This window comes from Perca fluviatilis, chromosome 10, assembly GCF_010015445.1.
Source record: "Perca fluviatilis chromosome 10, GENO_Pfluv_1.0, whole genome shotgun sequence".
Classification (NCBI taxonomy): Eukaryota; Metazoa; Chordata; class Actinopteri; order Perciformes; family Percidae; genus Perca; species Perca fluviatilis.
This window is the reverse complement of record NC_053121.1, coordinates 39,929,816-39,942,315: the sequence shown is the minus strand read 5'-3', so window position 1 is coordinate 39,942,315 and position 12,500 is coordinate 39,929,816. Positions and strand designations below refer to the sequence as shown.

Genomic DNA, 12,500 nt, shown 5'->3' with positions numbered 1-12,500 from the left:
CAACAGTATCAGTAATTGTCTCCAACATACGCAGTACAACAACAGTATCAGTACTGTCTCCAACATACTGCAGTACAAAACAATATCAGTACGTCCAACATACCATACAACAACAGCAACATACAACAGTATCAGTACTGTCTCCAACATACCGCAGTACAACAACAGTATCAGTACTGTTCCAACATACCGTACAACAAAGTATCAGTACGTCTCCAACATACTGCAGTACAACAACAGTACCAGTACTGTTCCAACATACTGCAGTACAACAACAGTATCAGTACTGTCTCCAACATAACCTGCAGTACAACAACAGTATCAGTACTGTTCCAACATACTGCAGTACAACAACAATCACCAGTACTGTCTCCAACATACCTGCAGTACAACAACAGTATCAGTAATTGTCTCCAACATACTGCAGTACAACAACAGTATCAGTACTGTTCCAACATACTCAGTACAACAACAGTATCAGTACTGTCTCCAACATACTGCAACAACAACAGTAGTACTGCCAACATACGAACACAACAGTAAGTAGTTCCAACATACCGCATTACAACAACAGTATCAGTACTGTCTCCAACATACCGCAGTACAACAACAGTACCAGTACTGTCTCCAACATACCGCAGTACAACAACAGTATCAGTACTGTTCCAACATACGTGCAGTACAACAACAGTACCAGTACTGTCTCCAACATACCGCATTACAACAACAGTATCAGTACTGTCTCCAACATACTGCAGTACAACAACAGTATCAGTACTGTCTCCAACATACCGCAGTACAACAACAGTATCAGTACTTGCCCAACATACTGCATTACAACAACAGTATCAGTACTGTCTCCAACATACGCAGTACAACAACAGTATCAGTAATGTCTCCAACATACCGCAGTACAACAACAGTATCAGTACTGTCTCCAACATACCGCAGTACAACAACAGTATCAGTACTGTCTCCAACATACTGCAGTACAACAACAGTATCAGTAATCGATTCCAACATACTGCAGTACAACAACAATATCAGTACTGGTCTCCAACATACTCCACCAAAACACTCAGTTTAAAGGTTTGTACACAACAACATAGACAGAAACCCGTCGGTTTTAACCTATTCAGACTAAAATATATTTCAACCGGCAGAACCTGTATAGCATGGCTCTGCACAGTCACGGTTATATTATTATAAATTAACCATTTTATTGCAGAAAGTGGCTAATTAAACATGAACCCAAACAGCAGAGAAAGTATGGAAGTAAATCAGTGTCATCGGCTTTTGAATTCAATTTTTAGCACTGAATTATTTATTTTACATCGAATTTTAACTCTGGAATTTTATTTTGCATCTAAATCAGACTTTGAATTTTAAAAGCTATCGAACTTCTAACACTGAAGTGTTTTATTCCATGACATTTTTTTTCCAACATGTTTATAAAAAATCTATGTAAAAAAATGATGTGAAAAAATTCAAAGTGTAAAAGAAATCCACATCTCAGAAATTCATTGAAAAAAAATTCACTGTCTCAAAAAATTCAGTGCAAAATAATTTACGCTTACATACTGCAGGACATAGAACAGCCAACATCAGACAGAAATCACACATAGAACATATATCCTGTGTGCATTAATAACAGCATTGTTGCTTCAGGACTATAATGGTCAGATCAGGAGCAGCTACCAGCAGTAAAAGGAAACCAAAGAATGAAAACTTCCAGCCAAGCATTGTTTGAATTATGAAAGATATAATGAGAAGTGGCCAGCATGGCTCCAAATCAAAAAACTAGGTCACTCTCAGAGAAGTTCCCTTCATTTAATGTGGGCAAAACACAAACGTGTTTCCAGCTAGAAGCCATCCTCAGTGTTCATCATTTCTTACTTAAATAGGAAGGTTATTAGGTTGCTAGGTTACTAAATTAATAACACAAGAAGCTTGAAACCCATTTGACTTAATGTTCCCTCTGTGAGGGCCCCCCCCCCTCTCTGATTGGCATTGTCAGCTCCGGGCTTGGGGAAATGTCTGCAGAAGAAGAAGAGCTCGTTCCTTATTTACCCTGGATTCCATCCAAGGAAACTGTCCGTACCACTTTAGAGAGAAGCCATTGTTGTCGCGGTAACTTTAACACATCCATGGTAGCTCCAGCTAGCTAACGTTGCTGGAGGAGAGTCTGCCAGGTGTTACCGTGGCAACAACCTATACGTTCCAAGGCTTCCTAATTGTTTGATCCTTATTCTGTTAGAGTGTTGGGGGAGATTATGGGATGTTTAGAGAGATTATGGGCTGTTTAGAGAGTGTTGGGAGATTATGGATTGTAGAGAAGTTGGGGAGATTATGGATGTTTAGAGAGATTAGGCTGTTTAGAGAGTGTTGGGAGAGATTATGGATGTTTAGAGAGTGTGGGAGAGATAGGGATGTTTAGAGAGATATGGCTGTTTAGAGAGATTATGGGATGTTTAGAGAGTTAGTAGAGATTATGGATGTTTAGAGAGTGTTGGGAGAGATGATGGGATGAGAGAGATTAGGTGTTTAGAGAGATTAGGGAGTAGAGAGTTGGGAGAGATTATGGATGTAGAGAGATATGTGTTAGAGAGTGTTGAGAGATTAGGGATGTAGGAGAGTTTGGGAGAGATTATGGATGTTAGAGAGATAAGAAGAGAGTGTTAGGAGAGATTATGGATGTAGGAGAGATATGTGTAGAGATTAGGATGTAGGAGAAGGGATGTAGGAGAGTGTGGGAGAGATAGGGATGGTAGAGAGTGTTGGGAGAGATTAGGGATGTTAGAGAGTGTTTAGGAGAGATTAGGGATGTAGGAGAGTGTGAGAGAGATTAGGATGTAGAGAGGGGGAGAGATTATGGATGTAGAGAGGTGGGAGAGATTATGGGATGTAGAGAGGTGGAGTTAGAGAGTGGGGGAGAGAGATTATGGATGTTAGAGAGTGTGGGGAGATTAGGATGTTTAGAGAGGAGAGAGATTAGGTTTAGGAGAGTGTAGAGATAGGGAGAGGAGGGGGAGAGATTATGGAGAGAGTGTTGGGAGATTATGGATGTTTAGAGAGTGGAGAGATTATGGATGTTAGAGAGGGGAGAGATTAGATTAGAGGAGGAGATTATGGATGTTTAGAGAGGGGGAGATTATGGATGTGGGGGGAGATTATGGATGTTTAGAGGTGTTTAGAGAGATTATGGATGTTAGAGAGTGTGGAGATTATGGATGTTTAGAGAGGATATGGATGTTTAGAGAGGTTGGGAGAGATTATGGATGTTTAGAGAGGTGGGGAGATTATGATGTTTAGAGAGTGTTGAGAGAGATTATGGATGTTTAGGAGAGTGTTGGGAGAGATTATGGATGTTTAGAGAGTGATTATGATGTTTAGAGAGTGTTGGGAGATTATGGATGTAGAGAGGTTGAGAGAGATATGGGATGTTTAGAGAGTGTTGGGAGAGATTATGGATGTTTAGGAGAGGTTGGGGAGAGATTATGGATGTTTAGAGAGTGATTATGGAATGTTTAGAGAGTGTTGGGAGAGATTATGGATGTTTAGAGAGTGTTGGGAGATTATGGATGTTTAGAGAGTGTTGAGAGAGACTATGGATGTTTAGAGAGTGTTGAGAGAGAGATTATGGATGTTTAGAGAGTGTTGAGAGAGATTATGGATTTAGAGAGTGTTGGGAGAGATTATGGAGTGTAGAGAGGTTGGGAGATTAGGGATGTTTAGAGTGTTGGGAGAGATATGATGTTTAGAGAGTGTTAGGAGAGATTATGGGATGTTTAGAGAGGTTAGGGAGATTATGGGATGTATAGAGAGTGTTGGGAGAGATTATGGTTTGTTTATGTTGATTTTATACTGTAATGTGAGAAAAATATTGTTAAAATACAAACATTCTGTTTGTAATGTTGTGCTGTTTGGGGAGATTATGGGATGTTTGCTGTTTCAACAGAAGATCTCAGACACAGATTCAAATTTTCCATTTTATTATTTTTCTTACAAAACAAATATACATAAGAAATGATAAATATAAAAACCCAGAAGAAAAAGAAAAGGTTCTTCAATGTTACAAACAACTTGTTTCAACTGCAGAGAAAAGCTAATCCACTGGTGTTACACGGGACAGTTAGTTACCGTGGTCGGGCCTGAAGTCTGAATCCCCACGCAGACAGCCCTCTGCCCAACATTCATCACAGAGTCTCAGTCTAACAGCAGATTATAATCTGGAGAATAACTCAGAGTCTCAGTCTAACAGCAGATTATAATCTGGAGAATAACTCAGAGTCTCAGTCTAACAGCAGATTATAATCTGGAGAATAAATCAGAGTTATAGTCTAACAGCAGATTATAATCTGAGAACAACTCAGAGTCTCAGTCAGTCTAACAGCAGATTATAATCTGGAGAATAACTCAGAGTTACAGTCAGTCTAACAGCAGATTATAATCTGGAGAATAACTCAGAGTCTCTAGTCTAACATCAGATTATAATCTGGAGAATAAATCAGAGTTATAGTCTAACAGCAGATTATAATCTGGAGAACAACTCAGAGTCTCAGTCAGTCTAACAGCAGATTTTAATCTGAAGGATAACTCAGAGTTACAGTCAGTCTAACAGCAGATTATAATCTGGAGAATAAACACAGAGTTACAGTCAGTCTTACCGCAGATTATAATCTGGAGAACAACTCAGAGCTACAGTCTAACATCAGATTATAATCTGGAGAATAACTCAGAGCTACAGTCTAACATCAGATTATAATCTGGAGAATAACTCAGAGTTACAGTCTAACAGCAGATTATAATCTGGAGAATAACTCAGAGTTACAGTCTAACAGCAGATTATAATCTGGAGAATAACTCAGAGTTACAGTCAGTCTAACAGCAGATTATTCACAGTGGCATGCAGATGACACGCGAGGATATAGAGCAGAATATGGACATGCAGGAAGCTGTGACTCTGTCCTAAGCTTCTCCCTCTGGCATGGCTGATTGGTTGGATTTAGTGACTGAGGCAGATTATTGGTCAGCAGATGACAGAGGAACATCAATCAGTAATGATTAAAACCCTCTGAGATCCATGTTGACGGTCTTCTTATATTAATCTGTATATAACTGATCTTGTGTGGTTTCATATCAAAATGATTATATATATTATTATATAATCATAATTATTTTCACTAACAATAACTACGTAGTCAACGCTAATCTGAAACTGATCCAAACTAAACATTAAAGTGAATAAATGTAAAAAGATTTAAATATTTATCGATTGATCTTAAAGTTTTCTTTGACGCTTTGAACGAGGTTAGGATTACACATTTGTGTGTGTGCAACTGTGTTTGTGTATCTGTGTTTGTGTACCTGTGTGTGTTTACCCGTGTGTGTTTCTGTGTCTGTGTACCTGTGTGTATGTGTACCTGTGTGTGTATGTCTGTACTCCAAAGTGTGTGTGTACCTGTGTGTGTGTGTGTGTGCATGTGTGTGTGTGTACCTGTGTGTGTGTGTGTGTGTAACTGTGTGTGTACCTGTGTGTTTATGTATCCGTGTTTGTGTTTACCTGTTTGTGTGTGTACCTGTGTGTGTGTTTGTGTCTGTGTGTACCTGTGTGTGTGTGTGTGTGTATGTGCGTGTGTGTGTGTATGTGTACCTGTGTGTGTGTGTTTTTCAATATCTGAGCTACAAACACTGTCTTCATCTAGAATACTTTACAGCTACTTTAAACTGGACGCATCTTTAGTGCAATTAGTGAACATGCTCGAGCGCTCAGACACCTCTGCAGAAGGAAACTTGAGATGTTTTTCAGCAGAGGCTGAAACACAAACCTCTGACCGTAGTTATTCTTGACAGGAAGTGGATGACGGGAATAGTCGCAGTCTGCTTTGCAAAAAGTGACCGCTAAAAGTGATCGTTGTCTCAAGAACGCCTGAGCCCAGAGTTGTAGTACTTTAACTTATTAAAGATTTCTGGCTCCTCGGAAGCTTAATTGCATTTTTACAGATAAAGAGTACCGGACCAAAACTGCATCAGTTAGTCTTCTGAATCTAGGTCAATCTGCTATTCCATTACAAAATTCACTACTGAAACTTTTTTATCACGAGAAATCAACTATGTAGAGGTCAAATATGGGCGCTTTATGAAAATGTATGTCTAATTCGGAGTTCAGCCGCCCGGTGCTGCCTGTGTTGCTGCCTCGCCCGACCGTATGCCATTTCCTTCACAAACCCGGCCTGCTGTGAGGTACTTTGGGCTCGTCCCGACTGGCAGCCCACAGCACTCCATACCAGCGCCAAAGTCACCGTGTTTTGGGGTTAATGGACTACAAATGCTACTGCCCTGACCAGAGCTCCAGGGCCTGCAGCTCCCCTCTTCCTGCTAGCTAAATGCCGGTGTATGTGAGTGAGGCGGTCAGCGAGCTTATTCGCCAACAATCTCTTACCACAGGTTCCAGTTAATCTTTTAATGTGTGTAATTATAATGTGTTGAGTTATTTAAACAAACGATTGGGGGAAATAAACACCGCTTGTCCATGAGTCTCATTGATAGACCTGCGGCTGGATGGAGCTCTATCAATGAGGCGAGACTAACCTCCTCTTAGATTCCTCTGGAATTCACAAAAATTCATTAACTTGAAATCGGACCCGTTGTTAGCTTTATAAGATATTTGGTTAGATGTTGTATCGTTGGGCGTGAAATTCAAACTGTAAATATACTCGAATGGCCCGAAGAATGAAGCTAACTATCCGTGATTTGTAGCTACAAATCCGCGGATAGTTACTTCTCACTACATTTAAGAGGTTGCTACTCTCATTGATAGAGCTCCATCCACGAGCTATCAATGCCCAATCTTGTTTAAATAACTCAACACATTATAATTACACACGATAAGATTAACTGGAACCTGTGGTAATGTGCTGGCGTAGACGGCTCTCCACACGGGCATTTAGCTACCAGAAGAAGCTTCAGGCCCTAGCTCTGTCAGGGCAGGTGTTTAGTAGTCCATTAGCCAAGAGGCGGTGACTTTCTTGAGCTATCAGTAGATGGGCTGCCAACGTCAACGAGCAGGCGGGGTGTGAGGAAGACGAGCGAGCAGCTACCGGCGCTGAACTCCGACACACATCTTACCAAATTTGCAATAAGCCATCCATTTTAAGTAAAGCGTCCATATTTGAGCTTTATATAGTTGATTTCTGCTAAAAAATCTCAGAAGTGAATTTAATAACGAAAATAGCCCGACAAACAATGTATAACTTTGCGGTGTCTGAAATATGAGGCCTGCTGTTGCCGAGGTCTCCCCATGTGTTTCTATGTAGTTTCCTCAACCAATCAGCAGCGCAGCTCATTCTGAATATTCATGAGCATACCTATTTGGAAGAAAAGCTCTTGTTACAAATAGAGCCATATTCACAGAGTAGTTAAGGGCCAAACAAAATAGCGATCGGGCAATTTTCAGCCCAACCAATGTTACATACCCCATTAGGAGACCTTAAGGAACAGTGTAAAATACCTATATAATCATTCTATCACCCCTTTACTGATAAATACCCTATATAATCATTCTATCACCCCTTTAACGTGATAAATACCCTATATAATCATTCTATCACCCCTTTAGCGTGATAAATACCCTATATAATCATTCTATCCCCCTTTAGCGTTGATAAATACCCTATATAATCATTCTATCACCCTTTAGCGTGATAAATACCTATATATCATTCTATCACCCCTTTAGCATTGATAAATCACCCTATATAATCATTCTATCACCCCTTTAACGTGATAAATACCCTATATAATCATTCTATCAGCCCTTTAGCGGTATAAATACCCTATATAATCATTCTATCACCCCTTTACCACGATAAATACCCTATATAATCATTCTATCACTCCTTTAACCCGATAAATACCCTATATAATCATTCTATCACCTCCTTTAACATGATAAATACCCTATATAATCATTCTATCACCCCTTTAACATGATAAATACCCTATAGAATCATTCTATCACCCCTTTATTTTGTCTAATTGTGAATGTATTGTATATTTTTGGTTATTCCTCCTGCTCTCGTCCCTGTTCTCATCTGACATCTGCATGTTCTGTTTTATTATCTGATATAAAGGTTATATAAATACATGTTGATAGTGAACACACAGGGCAGATTGAGGAAAGGAAGTGATGTCGGCAGTAATGAGACATAATGACAGGAAGTGATGTCGGCAGTAATGAGACATAATAACAGGAAGTGTCTCATATCCAGAGAGCAGAACGTAAACACACATCTGAACTCTGCTGTAGAGACCAACATGGAGACTGTCCTCCACACCTCAGAGGTGATAATCTAACATGACATCATGGCTTTGTGTAAACATACCTGCGTAGTGGCATGGCCTTGAACGATCTTATCCGAAAACAATGTCACATGCTTGTTAAGAAATACATTTTAAAAGTTGGGTTTAGGAAAGAACATTGGGAAGGCTTTAGTAACCTAAAACCACGACAACAGAGTTGAATGCGACAAAGCCGTGACTCTGTTGATAATTCACCCGTAATGTAGGTCAATGGGGGCGAATGGGGTTGATAAAATTTCGTGTTGGGGGGCGTAACCATGGTGACCCTGACCGACTGTCCGTCAATCAAGCGGGCCCGACAGTAGAAATGTTAATTAATTAAAGTTACAGAGCTGCTTCGGTTTGTCTGTTATGAATGTTGTCGTTACTACCGCATTGCATTGTGGGATAGTGATGCTGGCACATATTTTCACATGGACACACACACAGAGACACACACACACACACACACACACACACAGACACACAAACACAGATACACACGAGAGACACAACGCGAGAGACAAACAGACACACACACACACACACACACACACACGACACACACACACACACACAAACACAGAGACACACACACAGACACACAAAACACAGATACACACAGAGCCACACACACACAGGCACACACACAGACACACACACAGACACACACACACAGACACACCGCTGAGGAGACAAACAGACACACACACACAGACAGACAAACACAGATACACACAGAGACACACACACACACCACAAACAGACACACACAAACAGACACACACACACACACACACACACACAAGACACACAGACACACAGACACACACACACAGACAAAGAGACAAAACACACACACACACAGACACACACACACACATATCCTAATAACAAACCCTACCTTACTAAAAGGCACCAACAGGAAGACAACAGTTTTCAGATCTGGGAATAAAGCAGAAGCCGAGCTGCACAAAAAGACCTAAATCAGCCAATGAGAGCAGCTCGGCAGCAGTACCAGGAGCGGCAGAGTCCAACACTAAGACACTTTGGGACTCTGGTGACCAACATAGACGCTAAAAGGAAGCCCCTGTTTGCCCACAATGAAATTGCAAAGGCAAACAAACTGAATCATTTCTAAATGTATATGTGTTTTAATGCTGACCATGTCAGGGAATGTGCTGTAGTGTTAGAGAATGTAATTTGTAATGTTGACTTGGACAGAATTATAACTGAACCGCACACGGTTACTAATAGGGCTGCTCCCTCTTAGTGGATCAGTGGACTAATCAGTGGTTTTGGTCTTAGTCAGCTTAGATTTCTTTAGTCCATTAGTCATGTCTGATGCTGTTTTCATGCTGAATGACTTATTTCCAAGAAACGTACGAGCTCATCTCTGGTAAACACAAGAATTAAAGTGGTGCTTTAGCATGACTCTTAGTGGAGAAACTCAGATTTACAGATCTGTCGATTAAATCAACTAATCGATTAGTCGATAGAGTTGAAGGAGTGTTAGTCGACTCAGAAGTTCTTCAATCGAGCACAGACCTAGTTACTAAGGTGCAGAGATGATAAAAGTACTCACTTCCCGTACTCAAGTAGAAGTACAGATACTTGTGTTAAAAAATACTCAGGTAAAAGTAGAAGTACTGATTTAACTTATTTACTCAAGTAAAAGTAACAAAGTACAGGCTTGGAAATGTACTTAAAGTATAAAAGTAAAAGTAAGCGTTGCAAATGACAACCACTTTTTATGCAAAGCTACCTGGACCACACACGTTACTAGAGAGCAAGCTGAGAAACTTCAGTGGACTCTTTATATGCCATTGTCTACATTTTAAATGGATGTCTGCCAATAGGCCTAAAACATCACATATATGATTATTGTGACAGAGACTGGGACTCCAGGTTAATACGATTCTGACTGAGTAGCAAGATATGAATTCAACTGTGATTCTGTGAGAATTCACAGATCCAGGACTCATTCTTGATGCCTCCTAGCCTATCTCAAACATCTCTCTCAGATAAGGCCAGGGATGATTGGGAATGTCTTGCTGCTTGTCTGCCTAATCTCTGGGATCTCTGTTTTCTTCATTTTCAATCATGTCGCCGTGCGTACTGCTAGTGCTAACGTTACCGCCATCAAGCTGCAATGATTTGCCGCAAATGAATGCCTCCGAATCTGTCGAGTCGTCTTGTAGTGGTGCGTCAAGTGCAACGTATATATTCCCATCCAATTAGATTTAATTCAGCATTGACAACGCGAAAAACAATAACGGTAACTCCACTGAAATAAATATAAAACTCCACTAAAGTAACGAGCCACTTTTGTAAAATGTAAGGAGTAGAAAGTAAAAAGTCCGGCACAAAATAAATAGTGAAGTAAAAATATCTGAAAATCTACTTGAGTACAGTAACAAAGTATTTGTACCGTTACTTCCCATCTCTACTAATAATATAAGGTGTTTAAAAACATACAAACAACCAAAGCAACAGGCCCTGATAACCGGTCTGCTTTTTCTTTTAAAAACTTTTGGAGAGAACTGTCACCGACCTGGCATAAATTATTTCAGCTCTCTGAAGACACATGTACAGTACCAAAACTCTGGAAAACATCTATTATTATCATCCCATTACCCAAAAGGCATGTCCCCAGGAGCACAGTGGTTATCTGCCAGTGGCTATTACCTCCAGTGTTTGTAAATCAATGGAGATACTCCATACAGATGTGGAGCAGATGTTAGATAAATACCAATTCGCTCATATCAACAATAATGCACCTCACTCTGAAGCACCTTGAAAGTCCTGTTGCATACCCTAGGCTGCTTTTTGTTGATTTTAGTTCTGCCTTTAACTCAATCCAGCCAGATATCATGCTTAGGAAATTAGTTCAGTTATTAATCAGGTGGTATCACTCCTTTCTGTCAAACAGGCCTCAGCAGGTGAAGTTTAACTCCTCCTTGTCTGATCCAGCAGTGTGCAGCACTGGAGCCCCACAAGGGTGTGTCAGTTCACCTCTCCTGTTCACACTGTACACCAATGACTGCATCAGCTCTGAGCCAAACCAGCATATAGTAACATGTTCAGATGAAGCTGTCCTTCTCAGTTTGCTTACTAAAGAATGCAATACAAGCATCCACCAAGTTGCTGTGGACAAGTTTGTCAGCTGGTGCGATTCACATCAACTTCATATTAACACAGACTGTGGACTACAGACTCCTTTAAATATCCAGGAGTTCATATTGATAATGACCTGAGTTGGTGCACACATGTTCATGCCAGAACTCATCAGCGTCTCTACTTTTGCGCACACGTAGAGTGTTTGGGGGTCTGTAAAAATATCATGTTAATCTTCTATGGAGCAACAGGGAGAGTCACTTCTTCGTACGGTATTACCAGCTGGTTTGGAAAGTTGACAGCTTTCTAATCAGGCAACAATCAGGCAGGCTGAGAGCATCCTATCTGATAACTCTCAGGTGTTGTTTTCAGAGTTATTGAACTCAGGAGAGAGGTCCAGGGTTCCTCTCTGCTGATATAATAACAGGTATAAGCTCTCATGTGTCCCTCTCTCAGTTAAGCTCATCAATGAGCAGCGATGAACACATGACCATGAATGTTATTAATGTAAATCTGTGACTGAATGTATGTATTGATATGAATGAAGGAATGAATGTATATTTACTATGGATTGAAAGGATATTTATGAATGGATAAATTAATGTTTTTTATTTTTAGGACTGAATGTATGGATGCTTGTGGAAGCAGGAACGATTGTAAGGCATGTCTGTTAGAACAGAAGAAGGTAGGAAGGGTTTTTGCACTAGTAGCCGGTAGAGATGAGTAGTGAGTAGCCCAGATGTTCAGTGTACATCTGTCTGCTAACTGTTTGAACTCTGTGGTTGTTGTCTCTCTGTTGTTACTCCTGCAGCAATTTCTCCAGACACACACACACACACACACACACACACACACAGACACACACACACACACACACACACACACACACACACAGAGACACACACACACACACACACACACACACACACAGAGACACACACACACACACACACACACAGAGACACACACACACACAGAGACACACACACACAGAGACACACAGACACACAGAGACACACACACACACACACACACACACACAC

The 12,500-nt window shown here is 40.5% G+C and overlaps 1 protein-coding gene across 1 annotated transcript in view; it reads right to left on the bottom strand.

The window, feature by feature from the left end:
* Positions 1–12,500, bottom strand: part of LOC120566592 (TBC1 domain family member 2A-like) — a 50,244-nt gene that overhangs the window by 36,559 nt on the left and 1,185 nt on the right. The gene's annotated exons all lie outside the window — the stretch shown is intronic.